We start from the raw sequence: 20,320 nt of genomic DNA, 5'->3' as shown, positions 1-20,320 counted from the left end.
TGGGGGTGCTTCAGTATTAGGCAGCCTTCTGCTCTCCCATGTTCATCTGAAAATATGTGTTCTCCCTGCAGTTGTTGTCCCCAGATGAGAGTTCCCTTGTGCTGCCTCAGTTGAATCTCCTTTACTTGACAGAGATGTGCCTGAGCAGCGGCCCTCCCCAGCCCTATCCCAAATCATACTTATTTTGCATAGGAGATACCATTGTCATGAAGATTGTTCTCCCAGGGTGAGGTTCATTCATTGCATTCTGGGTATGCTGACCCCTGTGATTTCCCCAAATGTGGGAAACTCGACTGCATTATTTGTGGTAGTGGGGGACTGTGTTTGTGCTTTCCTCTGGTCAGCTCTGGTAAAAGTCAGATTTCTTTGTCTCAGATCTTCCTCTAGCCTTGTTCTTTTTTCGAGAGTTTCCTTGTGCTGCCTCAGTTGGAGCTCCTTCACTTGACAGGGGGGTGCCCGAACAGCGACCCTCCCCAGCTCTAGCCCAACTCCTACTTACCTGCCAGGTGAGATACTATGATCAGGAAGGTGCTTCTCCCAGGGCAAGGCTCACCCAATGCACTCTGGGTGTGCTGCTCCTACGATTTCCCCAAATGTGGGACACTTGATTACATAATTTGTGTTTCCTCTGGTCGGCTCTCGTATAATTCAGATCTCTTTGTCTCAGGTCTCTCTCCAGCCTAGTTTGCTGTCTGTTTCCACTTCTCTTTTCTTGAGCCGCTCCCTTCTATGCCCTTGTGCACTATCCTGACTTCTCCCGTCTGCTTACTTTGTGCCTTCCAAAGCACAATGCAAACTACAGGTAGTGCTGCAGGGCCCACACCCTTTTACTTGCTTTAAAGAGCAGCTCTGGAGCTGTTACAGTGCCCAGCTGCTGCAAGAAATCAGCTTGAATGCTTCAGGGGCTGGGGCATAGCCAACATGAGCCCCACACCGAAGGAAGGTGGAGGTGTTTAATGCGAACTAGGGGTCATCCAAGCGCCGCAAAAGGCCGCCATGCCCTGCACACTCCATTTTTATTTTCATATGCAGACGAGGGTTGAAGCCAACTTTGACCCACTGCTTGGATGACATCACCATATGCAAATCCATCTGCTGCAGGCCTTCCCCCAGGAATGCTTGCACTAGTAGTTGCATTTGGTTTGTTGTTTGGGGGTGCTTCAGTATTAGGCAGCCTTCTGCCCTCCCATGTTCATCTGAAAATATGTGTTCTCCCTGCAGTTGTTGTCCCCAGATGAGAGTTCCCTTGTGTTGCCTCAGTTGAATCTCCTTTACTTGACAGAGATGTGCCTGAGCAGCGGCCCTCCCCAGCCCTATCCCAAATCATACTTATTTTGCATAGGAGATACCATGGTCATGAAGATTGTTCTCCCAGGGTGAGGTTCATTCATTGCACTCTGGGTATGCTGACCCCTGTGATTTCCCCAAATGTGGGAAACTCGACTGCATTATTTGTGGTAGTGGGGGACTGTGTTTGTGCTTTCCTCTGGTCAGCTCTGGTAAAAGTCAGATTTCTTTGTCTCAGATCTTCCTCTAGCCTTGTTCTTCTTTCGAGAGTTCCCTTGTGCTGCCTCAGTTGGATCTCCTTCACTTGACAGGGGGTGCCCGAGCAGCAATCCTCCACAGCTCTAGCCCAACTCCTACTTACCTGCCAGGTGAGATACTATGATCTTCACTGTTAGGGCAATCAGGATGTGGAATTCCCTGCCAGGGAAGGTGGTAATGGCGGACTCTGTAATTGGATTTAAAAAAGGAATGGATACATTTCTGAATGAAAAAGCTATCCAAGGTTATAATACTTAAAATATCAACATGGTTAATCCGGGGGTAACATGAGTTATAGTAGTTAACTAGTCATAAAACATTATTCAGCAAGTATGTAGAATCATCACAACTTAAAACAGGTTGAACACGATGGGCAATTTGCCTCTATTCAACCTCAAAAACTATGTTACTATATGTTACTATATTACTATGTTACTGTAGTATACAGAACACCACAATGTAATGAGCAGTGATAGTGAGCACTGATGAGGATACTAGAACTGACACTGAGCAGCAAGATGCAGCACTGGACTATTAGTAATGTACTGTAGTATGCTGAGCACCACAATACAGCACAAGACAATGAGCAGTGATACTGAGCACTGATGAGGATACTACTGAGAACTGACACTGAGCAGGAGAGACACACTACTAGTATTACTGAGCAGCAATAAGTAACCACTGATACTGAGCACTGATATTGAGATTTCCACTGAGAGAACATAGCCACGTCCTCTCCGCTCTCTCTTCAATGCACGAGTAAAAATGGCGGCAACGCGCAGCTCTTTATATGGAATCCGAATCTCGCGAGAATCCGACAGCGGGATGATGACATTTTCCCTTGTTCAGGTTTTCCGAGTCAGGCGGGAACAACCGAGCCTGCCTCGGACCAGTGTAAACCACGTGGAGTTCGTCGGGAATTCGGTTCTCGGAGAACCGAACCCGCTCCTCTCTACCTTATACCCATCAATTTTTTTATTTTCAATCTAAGCCCCTGCAGTTTTCTGTAAGCATCTGCTTCGCTATGATGATCAACAAGTCACAAGGGCAAACACTCAGGGCTTGAGGCGTAGATCTTAGGACCAGCTGCTACAAGCATGGCAGAGGTGTCACTATCACTGGTGACACCCAGAGAGGTGGCGAGGGAGATTGTAATGCAGTGCGCGCAGATAAGCAGTGCAATGGTAAAAAGGAGGCATGGTTTCATAGGTAGGGGCGTGGCCTGGTGGCCTGAATCTACATTTTGTTGCTCCGGGTGTCCCGGGGGTTGGGGGCTGCACCCGGGGACTAGTGTGTGTGCGGTGCTGGCTCCTGCACAGTGACAGTGCATGGCCACCGAGCATGACGCCTCCATTCTTGACCATGCTGTAATTGCAGTCGCACTGCAGTTCAGCGTGATCATATAAAATGGTGTAGCCTCCTGCTGGTGCAGACTGTATGTGCGCGCAGGAAGCCGCCACCATTTTTGTGATCACAGCGGCTGAATGTGATGTCATACAGCCGCTGTGACCACGCCCCCTGTGTCTCCTCCGTTGCAGACCCCATTTTGAAGCCTTGCCCCCGCACCGCTCCATCCCTGACTTGGAAATGGAGTGTTGCTGACCCCCCTCTCCCCCCCCCCCCCGCCCCGATTGACAGGCAGAGGCGATCGCATTCTCTGCGGGGTGCCGCAGAAAATGCAGGCACATGCGTATGCTCTTAGCAATTTTTGCAGTTGGATCGCTTATTGTGATTGCAATCCAACCTGAATCAGGCCCTATTACCTATCACAATGCGCTGCGGGCAGTACAAAATTGGGTTAATATAGGAGTAAAACTCCCAGACCTGTGCTCCTTAACTGTACCTGGTGGCTAGTGGAGCGGCTGCCCAGTAATCAGTGTCCACGCCAGTGCGCACACGGTCCACCCCCTACGGCCACGCTCCCCTTCATCAGCGGCCTCGTGATCCGGAAGGGCGGTGTGTGTGTGACTGACCTTAGGAAGAAACTGGAGCCTCCGCTGCAGTGACCCAGCAACCAGGGCACGGGAGTATACAGCGCCGCTGGGAGTGATGAAGCTGCAGTAAAGATGTCTATTAGACCTAGCCTGCTGCAGCCCTTGTAGATTCTCATAAAACAAGTTCTTCTTTTCTTGTCAAAATTAATAGCTAAGAATAGGCTGCTTGAGGCAGGCCCTTGTTAAGAGGCCTGCTACTGAAGGCACCAACTACAAACTGAGCTCCCTGTTCATGGAAGCGGGGTTATAGAGGAGAATGCACTGAGCATCTTGGGAACAGTCAAAAGCTTTGAGCCGGTTGGTGCCTCAGATCAAGATCCTACTCTACACCCCAATGTGAATCCTTGTGGAGTCCAGTGTACCCCACAGAAGAAATTAATGTGTCACACCCATTGGCAGCAACCTTAGAATAGCTGCTGACGGGCACAATTGAGAAAGGAAGGGGGGGGGGGGACATTTGAATCCAGCACATAGATGCAATTCAAATATGTAATTTGTACCTTCCTATTTTAAAATATAATGGATGAACCTCACCCTGTGAGAACAATCTTCATGATCAAGAGATCTCATATGCAAAATAAGTATGAGTTGGGATAGGGCTGGGGAGGGTGGCTGCTCGGGCAGCCCCTCCCCCGTCAAGTTAAGGAGATTCAACTGAGGACGCACAAGGGAACTCTCGTCTGGGGACAACAACTGCAGGGAGACCACATCTGTTCAGATGAACATGGGAGGGTGGAAGGCTGCCTAATATTGAAGCACCATCAAATATCAAACCATATGCAACAACTAGTACAAGCATTCCAGGGGGAAGGTCTGCAGAAGACGGATTTGCATACGGTGATGTCATCCAAGCAGTGGACCAAAGTTGGCTGGAACCCTCATCTGCATATGAAAAGAGAAAAGGGGCATGCAGGGCATGGCGGCCTTTTGCGGTGCTTGGATGACCCCTAGTTCGCATTAAACACCCCCACCCTCCTTTGGTGTGGGGCTCATGTTGGCCATGCCCCATCCCCTGAAGCATTCAAGCTGATTTCTTGCAGCAGCTGGGCACTGTAACAGCTCCAGAGCTGTTCTGTAAGGCAAGTAAAAGGGTGTGGGCCCTGCAGCACCACCTGTAGCTCGCATTGTGCGTTGGAAGGCACAAAGTAAGCAGACGGGAGGAGAAGTCAGGATAGTGCGCAAGGGCATCCTTTTCTCTTAGTCCGTAGAGGATGCTGGGGTCACATTAAGAACCATGGGGTATAGACGGGATCCGCAAGAGACATGGGCACTTTAAGACTTTCAAAGGGTGTGAACTGGCTCCTCCCTCTATGCCCCTCCTCCAGACTCCAGTTATAGGAACTGAGCCCAGGGAGACGGACATTTCGAGGAAAGGATTTATTGTTAAACTAAGGTGAGCATCTTACCAGCTCACACCTTAAGCATGCCGCAGAACGTGGCATTCAACAGAACACAAGCCAACGGCATGAACAATTGCAGCAAAAAGCTGACCAGAACCATAACACAACATGTGTATAACCACAAGTAATAACTGCAGACACAGTATGGACTGGGACGGGTGCCCAGCATCCTCTACGGACTAAGAGAAAAGGATTTACCGGTAGGTATTAAAATCCTATTTTCTCATACGACCTAGAGGATGCTGGGGTCACATTAAGAACCATGGGGTTATACCAAAGCTCTTGAACGGGTGGGAGAGTGCGTACGACTCTGCAGCACCGAATGACCCAACTTGAGGTTATCATCAGCCAAGGTATCAAACTTGTAAAACTTAGCAAAAGTGTTTACTAAATAGCTGCTCGGCAAAATTGCAATGCCGAGACTCCCCGACCAGCTGCCCAGGATGAACCCACCTTTCTAGTAGAATGGGTCTTCACCTATTTCAGTAACGGCAATCCTGCCGTGGAATGAGCATGCTGAATCTTACCACAGATCCAGCGCATAATGGTCTACATGGAAGCAGGACACCCAATCCTGTTGGGAGCATACAGGACAAACAGAGCCTCTGTTTTCCTAATCTGAACCGTTCTGGTGACATAAATTTTCAAAGTTCTGACCACAGCCAGAGACTTTGACTCAACGAAGGTGTCAGTGGCCAAAGGCACCATGTGGAAAGATGAACCACCTTCGGCAGAAATTGTTGACGTGTCCTCAATTCTGCTCTATCTTCATGAAAGATCAAATAAAGGCTCTTGTGATACTGCATGGTTTGTACTGTTTTCCATGTGCTCCCAGATCTTTCAAGCAAGTAGCATGGTCAAGAAAGTTCTGTTTGAAAAGTAACAACATTTACTGTCATTGTTATAGAATTTGGGAGAAAAAACAAGAAGAAATCTGCACTGTTGACGCACTGGACAGAATGAATGAATCATAAAATATAACCTTTATTAAGTATGTATTAAAATTGGATAAATATTAATATTATTATCCCAAACTGCAGTGAAACATAAAGGTTAAAATCACAGAACTGACATACATGTGCATAAGAAGAATAAAGAGATGTGAAAAAAAGGTTTAAAAAGCGTGTCCGTGTGTGATTATTTTTGAAGGCACAACCCTGGCGGGGTTGTTTATATAGATATATATGTTGCTAATAATCACTTTCTAGCGTAATGTTATTAAATAGCTGTTAGTATCTATGTCGTCAGGTACCACTGGGTCGTATCCTATATACTCCCTTCACTCAATAGGGGTTACCTCCCGGGAAGCCATCCCCATTGGCGAATTTGTGGGGGTGATTGAGTATAACCGGTAAGCTAACCTCCAATTTGTGGGGTGCTTAGGTAGATGGGGATCACTTATTTCTCTGTGTCCCCTAAGACTATATTCCTAAATTCAATACCATAGGGGGATAGCTTTCTATATCGGATAAGGAATCACTTGATAGGGAAATCTCTATGCATCATGGAAAGATCATATTTATTAATATCCAAACTAAAAAAATGATGAATAGCTTTAATTTAGCTGTTTAGATATAGTTAATTGGCGAGATATACCAACAGGTGCGGTTGCCTTAAGGAATATGGCAATTCCAATATAAATAGCAGCCCTCCTTCATATAATCAGCCAGATCTTATTAAATCTGGTCCAGATATAGCCGTTCAGATATACTTAATTGACAACATATATCAATCGGTGGGGTTGCCTTAAGGAATATAGCAATTCCAATTCTCATATAAATAGCAACCTTCCTTCATATATTCAGCCAGATCTTATTTAATCTGATCTAGGCGTAGGCAATAATGCTTTCCTTAGAGGTATAGCCACCTCAATTCTTATTAGGAAGCAAAGTGTCTGTCATAATGGTTTATCCAATTCATCTAAGAAATAATATATTCCATGTGTCAGAGATTCATTACTCTCTATTTACACTGTTAAAGAGTTAATTCTTATTATGTTACAGTGTAATGAAATTATCATATAGGGAGATGTGGCAATTCCATGTGCTATATATATAATAACCCTTAGTGGTCCAGATTCCACAATGAGGAATTTTCTTATAAACCGCTGAAACACACAGCTGTTTGACTGACTTCCAAATATATCTATCTCACTTTGTAACAGTCTTATGATAGAGAAACTGTTACATATTCGGTCACTTAGTTATCTAAAGGTAAACAGACTCAGTGTGAGGGTAATATAATATATCAAATGCGCTGTCAATAATCGTGGTAACTGGTGTAATAATGTGGTATATTGAGTATGCTAGTAAGGCATATAACTGCTCTCCAGCCTTTAAGTGTTACCAATCAATTTGTTACACTGTAAAGGATTTATGGTGTCCTGTTAGGACATGCAGCTGCTAGGCTGACTCAAAGATTTATCCATTTGTAACAATTATGTAACAGTTATATACATGTTACTGGTATTACATAGAAATAGTATGACACAGGCCAGCAGTCCCATGTGTCTAGATTCCACAATAGGAGATTTTCTTTGTCTTATAAACTGCTGGAACACACAGCTGCTAGACTGACTTCAAATATATATATTACTTTGTAACAGTCTTATAGTAAAGAGACTGTTACACACTGTCATTTAGTTATCTCAAGGTTAGCAGATTCTGTGTGAGGATAGTGTTCTGTTAGAACATGCAGCTGCTAGGCTGACTCATAGAAAATGTATCCATTTGTAACAAATGACACATACAGCATTAAATTAATATCTATAGCAGCCCATGTGACATCTCTACTCTTATCATAATTGTCTGGTTATTGCCAATCTGGACAGCAGGAGTGATATATATTCACTAGTCCCAATATCCCATCATATAAATATACCCACACTGATATACTTTCTTATCAAGAGTTATTAGTAGCTATCTGTATGCACTTTAGACATTGTAATTGCTAAGTGACATCATATCTAGTGTATTCCTTTCTTATAGCTCAGCTTCTATTCCCTATTAGTGGAGACTAACAGCTAACATCATAATCATATATTTTTGTTTTATAACATTTCACATGAGTCAAATACACGAGGACACGCCGTGCCCTACACGCGTGTTTCACTGCATCTATGGCAACTTACATTAAAGCTAACAAGAAAGCACACTCGTTCTGTCTTTAAACAGATAAAAGAAACCCCAATAATATGGGGCATGCAAAAATTTAGATAAAACTCAGTTTTGCTCCTCTCCACGGAAATCTTTAGTAAAAGGCGAAAGATTTGTTCGTTCTGAAGAGAAACCAGAGCATGACCAAGATTCCACCTGTCGCCTGAGTGCCATGCCAGCAGTCCTCATTCAGCTCAAAGTGAGCACCCAATATGAAAGAAAGAAAGCAGATTTCTCACCAGGCTTCCCCTTGCTATAAGCATGGTTTGTACTCTTTTCCATGTGCTCCCAGATCTTTCAAGCAATTAGTATGGTCAAGAAAGTTCTGCTTGAAAAGAAACAGACATTTACTGTCATTGTTATACAAATAAACTTACATTAAAGCCAACAAGAAAGCTCACTCGTTCTGTCTTTAAACTGATAAAAGAAACCCCAATAATATGGGGCATGCAAAAATTGAGATAAAACTCAGTTTTGCTCCTCTCCACGGATAATCTTTAATAAAAGGCGAAAGATTTGTTCATTCTGAAGAGAAACCAGAGCATGACCAAGATTCCACCTGTCGCCTGAGTGCCATGCCAGCAGTCCTCATTCAGATCAAAGTGAGCGCCCAATTTGAAAGAAAGCAGATTTCTCACCTGGCTTCTCCTTGCTATAAGCATGGTTTGTACTGTATTCCATGTGCTCCCAGATCTTTCAAGCAAGTAGCATGGTCAAGAAAGTTCTGTTTGAAAAGAAACAAACATTTACTGTAATTTCTATGCAAATGAGCTTTCATTAAAGCACACTCATTCTATCTTTAAACCGATAAAAGAAACCCCAAAAAGATGGGGCATGCAAAAATTGAGGTAAAACTCAGTTTTGCTCCTCTCCACGGAAATCTTTAGTAAAAGGCGAAAGATTTGTTCGTTCTGAAGAGAAACCAGAGCATGACCAAGATTTTCATCTGAAAATATGTGTTCTCCCTGCAGTTGTTGTCCCCAGATGAGAGTTCCCTTGTGCTGCCTCAGTTGAATCTCCTTTACTTGACAGAGATGTGCCTGAGCAGCGGCCCTCCCCAGCCCTATCCCAAATCATACTTATTTTGCATAGGAGATACCATGGTCATGAAGATTGTTCTCCCAGGGTGAGGTTCATTCATTGCATTCTGGGTATGCTGACCCCTGTGATTTCCCCAAATGTGGGAAACTCGACTGCATTATTTGTGGTAGTGGGGGACTGTGTTTGTGCTTTCCTCTGGTCAGCTCTGGTAAAAGTCAGATTTCTTTGTCTCAGATCTTCCTCTAGCCTTGTTCTTCTTTCGAGAGTTCCCTTGTGCTGCCTCAGTTGGATCTCCTTCACTTGACAGGGGGTGCCCGAGCAGCAATCCTCCACAGCTCTAGCCCAACTCCTACTTACCTGCCAGGTGAGATACTATGATCTTCACTGTTAGGGCAATCAGGATGTGGAATTCCCTGCCAGGGAAGGTGGTAATGGCGGACTCTGTAATTGGATTTAAAAAAGGAATGGATACATTTCTGAATGAAAAAGCTATCCAAGGTTATAATACTTAAAATATCAACATGGTTAATCCGGGGGTAACATGAGTTATAGTAGCTAACTAGTCATAAAACATTATTCAGCAAGTATGTAGAATCATCACAACTTAAAACAGGTTGAACACGATGGGCAATTTGCCTCTATTCAACCTCAAAAACTATGTTACTATATGTTACTATATTACTATGTTACTGTAGTATACAGAAAACCAAAATGCAATGAACAGTGATAGTGAGCACTGATGAGGATACTAGAACTGACACTGAGCAGCAAGATGCAGCACTGGACTATTAGTAATGTACTGTAGTATGCTGAGCACCACAATGCAGCACAAGACAATGAGCAGTGATCTGAGCACTGATGAGGATACTACTGAGAACTGACACTGAGCAGGAGAGACACACTACTAGTATTACTGAGCAGCAATAAGTAACCACTGATACTGAGCACTGCTATTGAGATTTCCACTGAGAGAACATAGCCACGTCCATTCCGCTCTCTCTTCAATGCACGAGTAAAAATGGCGGCAACGCGCAGCTCTTTATATGGAATCCGAATCTCGCGAGAATCCGACAGCGGGATGATGACATTTTCCCTTGTTCAGGTTTTCCGAGTCAGGCGGGAACAACCGAGCCTGCCTCGGACCAGTGTAAACCACGTGGAGTTCGTGGGGAATTCGGTTCTCGGAGAACCGAACCCGCTCCTCTCTACCTTATACCCATCAATTTTTTTATTTTCAATCTAAGCCCCTGCAGTTTTCTGTAAGCATCTGCTTCGCTATGATGATCAACAAGTCACAAGGGCAAACACTCAGGGCTTGAGGCGTAGATCTTAGGACCAGCTGCTACAAGCATGGCAGAGGTGTCACTATTACTGGTGACACCAAGAGAGGTGGCGAGGGAGATTGTAATGCAGTGCGCGCAGATAAGCAGCGCAATGGTAAAAAGGAGGCATGGTTTCATAGGTAGGGACGTGGCCTGGTGGCCTGAATCTACATTTTGTTGCTCCGGGTGTCCCGGGGGTTGGGGACTGCACCCGGGGACTAGTGTGTGAGCGGTGCTGGCTCCTGCACAGTGAAAAGGCATGGCCACCCAGCATGACGCCTCCCTTCTTGACCATGCTGTAATTGCAGTCGCACTGCAGTTCAGCGTGATCATAAAAAATGGTGTAGCCTCCTGCTGGTGCAGACTGTATGTGCGCGCAGGAAGCCGCCACCATTTTTGTGATCACAGCGGCTGAATGTGATTTCATACAGCCGCTGTGACCACGCCCCCTGTGTCTCCTCCATTGCAGACCCCATTTTGAAGCCTTGCACCCGCACCGCTCCATCCCTCACTTGGAAATGGAGTGTTGCTGACCCACCTATCCCCCCCCCCCGCCCCGATTGACAGGCAGAGGCGATCGCATTCTCTGCGGGGTGCCGCAGAAAATGCAGGCACATGCGTATGCTCTTAGCAATTTTTGCAGTTGGATCGCTTATTGTGATTGCAATCCAACCTGAATCAGGCCCTATTACCTATCACAATGCGCTGCGGGCAGTACAAAATTGGGTTAATATAGGAGAAAAACCCCCAGACCTGTGCTCCTTAACTGTACCTGGTGGCTAGTGGAGCGGCTGCCCAGTAATCAGTGTCCACGCCAGTGCGCACACGGTCCACCCCCTACGGCCACGCTCCCCTTCAACAGCGGCCTCGTGATCCGGAAGGGTGGTGTGTGTGTGACTGACCTTAGGATGAAACCGGAGCCTCCGCTGCAGTGACCCAGCAACCAGGGCACGGGAGTATACAGCGTCGCTGGGAGTGATGAAGCTGCAGTAAAGATGTCTATTAGACCTAGCCTGCTGCAGCCCTTGTAGATTCTCATAAAACAAGTTCTTCTTTTCTTGTCAAAATTTATAGCTAAGAATAGGCTGCCTGAGGCAGGCCCCTGTTAAGTGGCCTGCTACTGAAGGCACCAACTACAAACTGAGCTCCCTGTTCATGGAAGCGGGGTTATAGAGGAGAATGCACTGAGCATCTTGGGAACAGTCAAAAGCTTTGAGCCGGTTGGTGCCTCAGATCAAGATCCTACTCTACACCCCAATGTGAATCCTTGTGGAGTCCAGTGTACCCCACAGAAGAAATTAATGTGTCACACCCATTGGCAGCAACCTTAGAATAGCTGCTGACGGGCACAATTGAGAATGGAAGGGGGGGGGGGGGACATTTGAATCCAGCACATAAATGCAATTCAAATATGTAATTTGTACCTTCCTATTTTAAAATATAATGGATGAACCTCACCCTGTGAGAACAATCTTCATGATCAAGAAATCTCATATGCAAAATAAGTATGAGTTGGGATAGGGCTGGGGAGGGTGTCTGCTCTGGCAGCCCCTCCCCCGTCAAGTTAAGGAGATTCAACTGAGGAAGCACAAGGGAACTCTCGTCTGGGGACAACAACTGCAGGGAGACCACATCTTTTCAGATGAACATGGGAGGGCGGAAGGCTGCCTAATACTGAAGCACCATCAAATATCAAACCATATGCAACATCTAGTACAAGCATTCCTGGGGGAAGGTCTGCAGCAGACGGATTTGCATACAGTGATGTTATCCAAGCAGTGGGCCAAAGTTGGCTGGAACCCTCATCTGCATATGAAAAGAGAAAAGGGGCGTGCAGGGCATGGCGGCCTTTTGCAGTGCTTGGATGACCCCTAGTTCTCATTAAACACCCCCACCCTCCTTTGGTGTGGGGCTCATGTTGGCCATGCCCCATCCCCTGAAGCATTCAAGCTGATTTCTTGCAGCAGCTGGGCACTGTAACAGCTCCAGAGCTGTTCTGTAAGGCAAGTAAAAGGGTGTGGGCCCTGCAGCACCACCTGTAGTTCGCATTGTGCGTTGGAAGGCACAAAGTAAGCAGACGGGAGGAGAAGTCAGGATAGTGCGCAAGGGCATCCTTTTCTCTTAGTCCGTAGAGGATGCTGGGGTCACATTAAGAACCATGGGGTATAGACGGGATCCGCAAGAGACATGGGCACTTTAAGACTATCAAAGGGTGTGAACTGGCTCCTCCCTCTATGCCCCTCCTCCAGACTCCAGTTATAGGAACTGTGCCCAGGGAGACGGACATTTCGAGGAAAGGATTTATTGTTAAACTAAGGTGAGCATCTTACCAGCTCACACCTTAAGCATGCCGCAGAACGTGGCATTCAACAGAACACAAGCCAACGGCATGAACAATTGCAGCGTGGCCTAAGTAAAAGGGGGTGTGACTTCGCGGGAGGACCCGCGATCGCGAGTCACGCCCCCGTTTTCGGCACTGAGGGGGCATGCCCAGCGCTCTGTGAGCCGCTGGCATGCCACCTCTCCCTCTGACTTCAGTGAATAGACGCTGTGCGCATGCGCACAGCGTCTATTCACCGCTGCTCTGCTAAGCAGGGCAGCGACAGACAGAGCCTCCCAACTGTCCTCCCCACCGCGGGACACTGCGGCCCGCAGGTGGGACAGCGGGACAGTCCCCAAAAAACGGGACTGTCCCGCGAAAATCGGGACAGTTGGGAGGTATGATATGGGGCATGCAAAAATTGAGATAAAACTCAGTTTTGCTCCTCTCCACGGAAATCTTTAATAAAAGGCGAAATATTTGTTAGTTCTGAAGAGAAACCAGAGCATGACCAAGATTCCACCTGTCGCCTGAGTGCCATGCCAGCAGTTCTCATTCAGCTGAAAGTGAGCACCCAATTTGAATGAAAGAAAGCAGATTTCTCACCAGGCTTACCCTTGCTATAAACATGGTTTGTACTCTTTTCCATGTGCTCCCAGATCTTTCAAGCAATTAGTGTGGTCAAGAAAGTTCTGTTTGAAAAGAAACAAACATTTACTGTAATTTCTATGCAAATGAGCTTACATTAAAGCACACTCGTTCTATCTTTAAACAGATAAAATAAAACCCCAATAAGATGGGGCAATGAAAAAATGAGATAAAACTCAGTTTTGCTCCTCTCCACGGAAATCTTTAGTAAAAGGCGAAAGATTTGTTCGTTCTGAAGAGAAACCAGAGCATGACCAAGATTCCACCTGTCGCCTGAGTGCCATGCCAGCAGTTCTTATTCAGCTCAAAGTGAGCACCCAATTTGAAAGAAAGAAAGCAGATTTCTCACCAGGCTTCCCCTAGCTATAAACATGGTTTGTATTTTTTTCCATGTGTTCCCAGATCTTTCAAGCAATTAGTATAGTCAAGAAAGTTCTGTTTGAAAAGAAACAAACATTTACTGTCATTTCTATGCAAATGAGCTTACATTAAAGCACACTCGTTCTATCTTTAAACCGATAAAATAAAACCCCAATAAGATGGGGCATGCAAAATTTGAGATAAAACTCAGTTTTGCTCCTCTCCACGGAAATCTTTAGTAAAAGGCGAAAGATTTGTTCGTTCTGAAGAGAAACCAGAGCATGACCAAGATTCCACCTGTCGCCTGAGTGCCATGCCAGCCAGGGCCGGCTCCAGGCCTACTAGCACCCTGAGCGAGAAAATGTAAAAGTGCCCCCCCCCATGCGCGCGCCGAAGGCGCGCGCGCCCTTGGAAAAGTGGGCGTGGCCTCTTGAAAAAGTGGGCGTGGTCTCGTCCCCCAGCAGTGCCAGCTACACATGACATGCCCTCCAGCAGTGCCAGCTACACGTGCTAGTGTTCACTTTTTAGGGCAGGTTGCTGATCACAGGGAGGGCACATTTTTAAGTTAGGTGGGCAAAATGATGTACATACTGTAATGCTTGTTGTTCCCATTTCCACACGCTAAAGCATGGACAGTGCGCGCCCAAGGCGCGCAGCAAAAATTTAGGGGAGTTACTTCGTGGGGAAGGTGCGTAGCCACATTATAGTGGCAATTCACATTACACCACACAGTAGTGCAGCTAATACACATTGCACCAGGTAGAACCTCCTATAAGAGCACGTTAGACACATTGCGCCAGGTAGAGCACTGAGACACACTGCCCAGCCACAGACGCCTAGCGGGAACACTACATGATATGCCCCCCAGCAGTGCCAGCTTCACATGACATGCCCCCCAGCAGTGCCAGCTACACGTGACATGCCCCCCAGCAGTGCCAGCTACATAAATGGCCACACAGTTCCAGATGGATAAATGCCCCCACAGCGCAGATATGCCCCCACAGTGCCACATACATTAATGCCCTCACAGTGCAAGATATGCCCCCACAGTGCAAGAAATGTCCCCACAGTGCAAGAAATGCCCCCACAGTGCAAGAAATGCCCCCACGGTGCCAGATACATAAATGCCCCCACGGTGCCAGATACATAAATGCCCCCACGGTGCCAGATACATAAATGCCCCCACGGTGCCTGATACATAAATGCCCCCACGGTGCCAGATACATAAATGCCCCCACGGTGCCAGATACATAAATGCCCCCACGGTGCCAGATACATAAATGTCCCCACGGTGCCTGATACATAAATGCCCCCACGGTGCATGATACATAAATGCCCCCACGGTGCATGATACATAAATGCCCCCACGGTGCCTGATACATAAATGCCCCCACGGTGCCTGATACATAAATGCCCCCACAGAGCCAGATAAATGCCCCCACAATGCCAGATATGTCCCCACAGTGCCAGATATGCCCCCACAGTGCCAGATATGCCCCCACGGTGCCAGAAATGCCCCCACAGTGCCAGATAAATGCCCCCAGTGCCAGATAAATGCCCCCACAGTGCCAGATAAATGCCCCCACAGAGCCAGATAAATGCCGCCACAGTGCCAGAAATGCCCCCACAGTGCCAGAAATGCCCCCACAGTGCCAGATATGCCCCCACAGTGCCAGATATGCCCCCACAGTGCCAGATATGCCCCCACAGTGCCTGATATGTCCCCACAGTGCCAGAAATGCCCCCACAGTGCCAGAAATGCCCCCACAGTGCCAGATAAATGCCCCCACAGAGCCAGATAAATGCCCCCACAGAGCCAGATAAATGCCCCCACAGAGCCAGATAAATGCCCCCACAGTGCCAGAAATGCCCCCACAGTGCCAGAAATGCCCACACAGTGCCAGAAATGCCCCCACAGTGCCAGAAATGTCCCCACAGTGCCTGATATGCCCCCACAGGGCCAGATATGTCCCCACAGTGCCAAATATGCCCCCACAGAGCCAGATATGCAATGCCCCCACAGTGCCAGAAATGCCCCCACAGTGCCAGAAATGCCCCCCACAGAGCCAGAAATGCCCCCACAGTGCCAGAAATGCCCCCACATAACCAAAAATGCCCCCTGTGTGCCAGAAATGCCCCCACAGTGCGGATCTCCCCCCCCCCCCAAAAAAAAAAATACCTGCGGCGCTGGGGAGGAGTACTGCTGTCCGCCTGTGTGGGAGCGCTGGCGGGCGGGCGGGAGGCCGGGCGAGTGAGCCTGAGCCTGGGTCCGGGCTGGCGGGCGGGTGGGCGGCCACTTGTGCAGGCGGGCTATGCGCGGCGCCGGCGTCTGACGTTAGATACCGGCGCCGCGCAGCGCGCATACACAGCGCGACCGCCAAATGCTGCAGCAGCACACACACAGGGCCGGCTCCAGCATCGAATATGGCGGCGCCAGCGCGTGGCGCCCATTAAGGGTGGCGCCCTGCGCGGCCGCTCTATTCGAACATGCCTAGAGCCGGCCCTGATGCCAGCAGTCCTCATTCAGCTCAAAGTGAGCACCCAATTTGAAAGAAAGAAAGCAGATTTCTCACCAGGCTTCCCCTTGCTATAAGCATGGTTTGTACTCTTTTCCATGTGCTCCCAGATCTTTCAAGCAATTAGTATGGTCAAGAAAGTTCTGCTTGAAAAGAAACAGACATTTACTGTCATTGTTATACAAATAAACTTACATTAAAGCTAACAAGAAAGCACACTCGTTCTGTCTTTAAACTGATAAAAGAAACCCCAATAATATGGGGCATGCAAAAATTGAGATAAAACTCAGTTTTGCTCCTCTCCACGGAAATCTTTAATAAAAGGCGAAATATTTGTTAGTTCTGAAGAGAAACCAGAGCATGACCAAGATTCCACCTGTCGCCTGAGTGCCATGCCAGCAGTCCTCATTCAGATCAAAGTGAGCGCCCAATTTGAAAGAAAGCAGATTTCTCACCTGGCTTCTCCTTGCTATAAGCATGGTTTGTACTGTATTCCATGTGCTCCCAGATATTTCAAGCAAGTAGCATGGTCAAGAAAGTTCTGTTTGAAAAGAAACAAACATTTACTGTAATTTCTATGCAAATGAGCTTTCATTAAAGCACACTCATTCTATCTTTAAACCGATAAAAGAAACCCCAAAAAGATGGGGCATGCAAAAATTGAGGTAAAACTCAGTTTTGCTCCTCTCCACGGAAATCTTTAGTAAAAGGCGAAAGATTTGTTCGTTCTGAAGAGAAACCAGAGCATGACCAAGATTTTCATCTGAAAATATGTGTTCTCCCTGCAGTTGTTGTCCCCAGATGAGAGTTCCCTTGTGCTGCCTCAGTTGAATCTCCTTTACTTGACAGAGATGTGCCTGAGCAGCAGCCCTCCCCAGCCCTATCCCAAATCATACTTATTTTGCATAGGAGATACCATGGTCATGAAGATTGTTCTCCCAGGGTGAGGTTCATTCATTGCATTCTGGGTATGCTGACCCCTGTGATTTCCCCAAATGTGGGAAACTCGACTGCATTATTTGTGGTAGTGGGGGACTGTGTTTGTGCTTTCCTCTGGTCAGCTCTGGTAAAAGTCAGATTTCTTTGTCTCAGATCTTCCTCTAGCCTTGTTCTTCTTTCGAGAGTTCCCTTGTGCTGCCTCAGTTGGATCTCCTTCACTTGACAGGGGGTGCCCGAGCAGCAATCCTCCACAGCTCTAGCCCAACTCCTACTTACCTGCCAGGTGAGATACTATGATCTTCACTGTTAGGGCAATCAGGATGTGGAATTCCCTGCCAGGGAAGGTGGTAATGGTGGACTCTGTAATTGGATTTAAAAAAGGAATGGATACATTTCTGAATGAAAAAGCTATCCAAGGTTATAATACTTAAAATATCAACATGGTTAATCCGGGGGTAACATGAGTTATAGTAGCTAACTAGTCATAAAACATTATTCAGCAAGTATGTAGAATCATCACAACTTAAAACAGGTTGAACACGATGGGCAATTTGCCTCTATTCAACCTCAAAAACTATGTTACTATATGTTACTATATTACTATGTTACTGTAGTATACAGAAAACCAAAATGCAATGAACAGTGATAGTGAGCACTGATGAGGATACTAGAACTGACACTGAGCAGCAAGATGCAGCACTGGACTATTAGTAATGTACTGTAGTATGCTGAGCACCACAATGCAGCACAAGACAATGAGCAGTGATACTGAGCACTGATGAGGATACTACTGAGAACTGACACTGAGCAGGAGAGACACACTACTAGTATTACTGAGCAGCAATAAGTAACCACTGATACTGAGCACTGATATTGAGATTTCCACTGAGAGAACATAGCCACGTCCATTCCGCTCTATCTTCAATGCACGAGTAAAAATGGCGGCAACGCGCAGCTCTTTATATGGAATCCGAATCTCGCGAGAATCCGACAGCGGGATGATGACATTTTCCCTTTTTCAGGTTTTCCGAGTCAGGCGGGAACAACCGAGCCTGCCTCGGACCAGTGTAAACAACGTGGAGTTCGTGGGGAATTCGGTTCTCGGAGAACCGAACCCGCTCCTCTCTACCTTATACCTATCAATTTTTTTATTTTCAATCTAAGCCCCTGCAGTTTTCTGTAAGCATCTGCTTCGCTATGATGATCAACAAGTCACAAGGGCAAACACTCAGGGCTTGAGGCGTAGATCTTAGGACCAGCTGCTACAAGCATGGCAGAGGTGTCACTATCACTGGTGACACCCAGAGAGGTGGCGAGGGAGATTGTAATGCAGTGCGCGCAGATAAGCAGCGCAATGGTAAAAAGGAGGCATGGTTTCATAGGTAGGGGCGTGGCCTGGTGGCCTGAATCTACATTTTGTTGCTCCGGGTGTCCCGGGGGTTGGGGGCTGCACCCGGGGACTAGTGTGTGAGCGGTGCTGGCTCCTGCACAGTGAAAGGGCATGGCCACCCAGCATGACGCCTCCCTTCTTGACCATGCTGTAATTGCAGTCGCACTGCAGTTCAGCGTGATCTTAAAAAATGATGTAGCCTCCTGCTGGTGCAGACTGTATGTGCGCGCAGGAAGCCGCCACCATTTTTGTGATCACAGCGGCTGAATGTGATGTCATACAGCCGCTGTGACCCCGCCCCCTGTGTCTCCTCCGTTGCAGACCCCATTTTGAAGCCTTGCCCCCGCACCGCTCCATCCCTGACTTGGAAATGGAGTGTTGCTGACCCACCTATCCCCCCCCCCCCGCCCCGATTGACAGGCAGAGGCGATCGCATTCTCTGCGGGGTGCCACAGAAAATGCAGGCACATGCGTATGCTCTTAGCAATTTTTGCAGTTGGATCGCTTATTGTGATTGCAATCCAACCTGAATCAGGCCCTATTACCTATCACAATGCGCTGCGGGCAGTACAAAATTGGGTTAATATAGGAGAAAAACCCCCAGACCTGTGCTCCTTAACTGTACCTGGTGGCTAGTGGAGCGGCTGCCCAGTAATCAGTGTCCACGCCAGTGCGCACACGGTCCACCCCCTACGGCCACGCTCCCCTTCATCAGCGGCCTCGTGATCCGGAAGGGTGGTGTGTGTGTGACTGACCTTAGGATGAAACCGGAGCCTCCGCTGCAGTGACCCAGCAACCAGGGCATGGGAGTATACAGCGCCGCTGGGAGTGATGAAGCTGCAGTAAAGATGTCTATTAGACCTAGCCTGCTGCAGCCCTTGTAGATTCTCATAAAACAAGTTCTTCTTTTCTTGTCAAAATTTATAGCTAAGAATAGGCTGCCTGAGGCAGGCCCCTGTTAAGTGGCCTGCTACTGAAGGCACCAACTACAAACTGAGCTCCCTGTTCATGGAAGCGGGGTTATAGAGGAGAATGCACTGAGCATCTTGGGAACAGTCAAAAGCTTTGAGCCGGTTGGTGCCTCAGATCAAGATCCTACTCTACACCCCAATGTGAATCCTTGTGGAGTCCAGTGTACCCCACAGAAGAAATTAATGTGTCACACCCATTGGCAGCAACCTTAGAATAGCTGCTGACGGGCACAACTGAGAATGGAAGGGGGGGGGGGGGGACATTTGAATCCAGCACATAAATGCAATTCAAATATGTAATTTGTACCTTCCTATTTTAAAATATAATGGATGAACCTCACCATGTGAGAACAATCTTCATGATCAAGAGATCTCATATGCAAAATAAGTATGAGTTGGGATAGGGCTGGGGAGGGTGGCTGCTCGGGCAGCCCCTCCCCCGTCAAGTTAAGGAGATTCAACTGAGGAAGCACAAGGGAACTCTCGTCTGGGGACAACAACTGCAGGGAGACCACATCTTTTCAGATGAACATGGGAGGGCGGAAGGCTGCCTAATACTGAAGCACCATCAAATATCAAACCATATGCAACATCAAGTACAAGCATTCCTGGGGGAAGGTCTGCAGCAGACGGATTTGCATACAGTGATGTTATCCAAGCAGTGGGCCAAAGTTGGCTGGAACCCTCATCTGCATATGAAAAGAGAAAAGGGGCGTGCA

The 20,320-nt window shown here is 47.3% G+C and overlaps 13 non-coding genes across 13 annotated transcripts; 5 read left to right on the top strand and 8 right to left on the bottom strand.

Moving 5' to 3' along the window:
* The first annotated feature begins 175 nt into the window (after nucleotides 1-175).
* LOC135044879 (U1 spliceosomal RNA) lies at nucleotides 176-339 on the top strand. The gene has a single exon (XR_010237415.1). It is a non-coding gene; the product is annotated as a U1 spliceosomal RNA (small nuclear RNA).
* Nucleotides 340-491: 152 nt separating this feature from the next.
* Nucleotides 492-654, top strand: LOC135044566 (U1 spliceosomal RNA). The gene has a single exon (XR_010237129.1). It is a non-coding gene; the product is annotated as a U1 spliceosomal RNA (small nuclear RNA).
* Nucleotides 655-1,325: 671 nt separating this feature from the next.
* Nucleotides 1,326-1,489, top strand: LOC135044829 (U1 spliceosomal RNA). The gene has a single exon (XR_010237367.1). It is a non-coding gene; the product is annotated as a U1 spliceosomal RNA (small nuclear RNA).
* A 6,631-nt stretch (nucleotides 1,490-8,120) lies between these two features.
* On the bottom strand, nucleotides 8,121-8,236 carry LOC135044624 (U5 spliceosomal RNA). The gene has a single exon (XR_010237165.1). It is a non-coding gene; the product is annotated as a U5 spliceosomal RNA (small nuclear RNA).
* Nucleotides 8,237-8,522: 286 nt separating this feature from the next.
* LOC135044812 (U5 spliceosomal RNA) lies at nucleotides 8,523-8,639 on the bottom strand. The gene has a single exon (XR_010237351.1). It is a non-coding gene; the product is annotated as a U5 spliceosomal RNA (small nuclear RNA).
* Nucleotides 8,640-8,909: 270 nt separating this feature from the next.
* Nucleotides 8,910-9,025, bottom strand: LOC135044612 (U5 spliceosomal RNA). The gene has a single exon (XR_010237154.1). It is a non-coding gene; the product is annotated as a U5 spliceosomal RNA (small nuclear RNA).
* A 144-nt stretch (nucleotides 9,026-9,169) lies between these two features.
* On the top strand, nucleotides 9,170-9,333 carry LOC135045169 (U1 spliceosomal RNA). Its single transcript, XR_010237697.1, has one exon. It is a non-coding gene; the product is annotated as a U1 spliceosomal RNA (small nuclear RNA).
* Nucleotides 9,334-13,173: 3,840 nt separating this feature from the next.
* LOC135044822 (U5 spliceosomal RNA) lies at nucleotides 13,174-13,286 on the bottom strand. Its single transcript, XR_010237361.1, has one exon. It is a non-coding gene; the product is annotated as a U5 spliceosomal RNA (small nuclear RNA).
* A 275-nt stretch (nucleotides 13,287-13,561) lies between these two features.
* On the bottom strand, nucleotides 13,562-13,677 carry LOC135044726 (U5 spliceosomal RNA). The gene has a single exon (XR_010237267.1). It is a non-coding gene; the product is annotated as a U5 spliceosomal RNA (small nuclear RNA).
* A 275-nt stretch (nucleotides 13,678-13,952) lies between these two features.
* On the bottom strand, nucleotides 13,953-14,068 carry LOC135044663 (U5 spliceosomal RNA). Its single transcript, XR_010237204.1, has one exon. It is a non-coding gene; the product is annotated as a U5 spliceosomal RNA (small nuclear RNA).
* Nucleotides 14,069-16,547: 2,479 nt separating this feature from the next.
* Nucleotides 16,548-16,663, bottom strand: LOC135044786 (U5 spliceosomal RNA). The gene has a single exon (XR_010237325.1). It is a non-coding gene; the product is annotated as a U5 spliceosomal RNA (small nuclear RNA).
* A 270-nt stretch (nucleotides 16,664-16,933) lies between these two features.
* On the bottom strand, nucleotides 16,934-17,049 carry LOC135044611 (U5 spliceosomal RNA). The gene has a single exon (XR_010237153.1). It is a non-coding gene; the product is annotated as a U5 spliceosomal RNA (small nuclear RNA).
* A 144-nt stretch (nucleotides 17,050-17,193) lies between these two features.
* On the top strand, nucleotides 17,194-17,357 carry LOC135045157 (U1 spliceosomal RNA). The gene has a single exon (XR_010237686.1). It is a non-coding gene; the product is annotated as a U1 spliceosomal RNA (small nuclear RNA).
* Nucleotides 17,358-20,320: the final 2,963 nt, after the last annotated feature.

The sequence above is a fragment of the Pseudophryne corroboree genome, unplaced genomic scaffold, assembly GCF_028390025.1.
Source record: "Pseudophryne corroboree isolate aPseCor3 unplaced genomic scaffold, aPseCor3.hap2 scaffold_90, whole genome shotgun sequence".
Classification (NCBI taxonomy): domain Eukaryota; kingdom Metazoa; phylum Chordata; class Amphibia; order Anura; family Myobatrachidae; genus Pseudophryne; species Pseudophryne corroboree.
The sequence above is the reverse complement of the archived record's forward strand: the minus strand, read 5'-3'. Positions and strand labels throughout refer to the sequence as shown.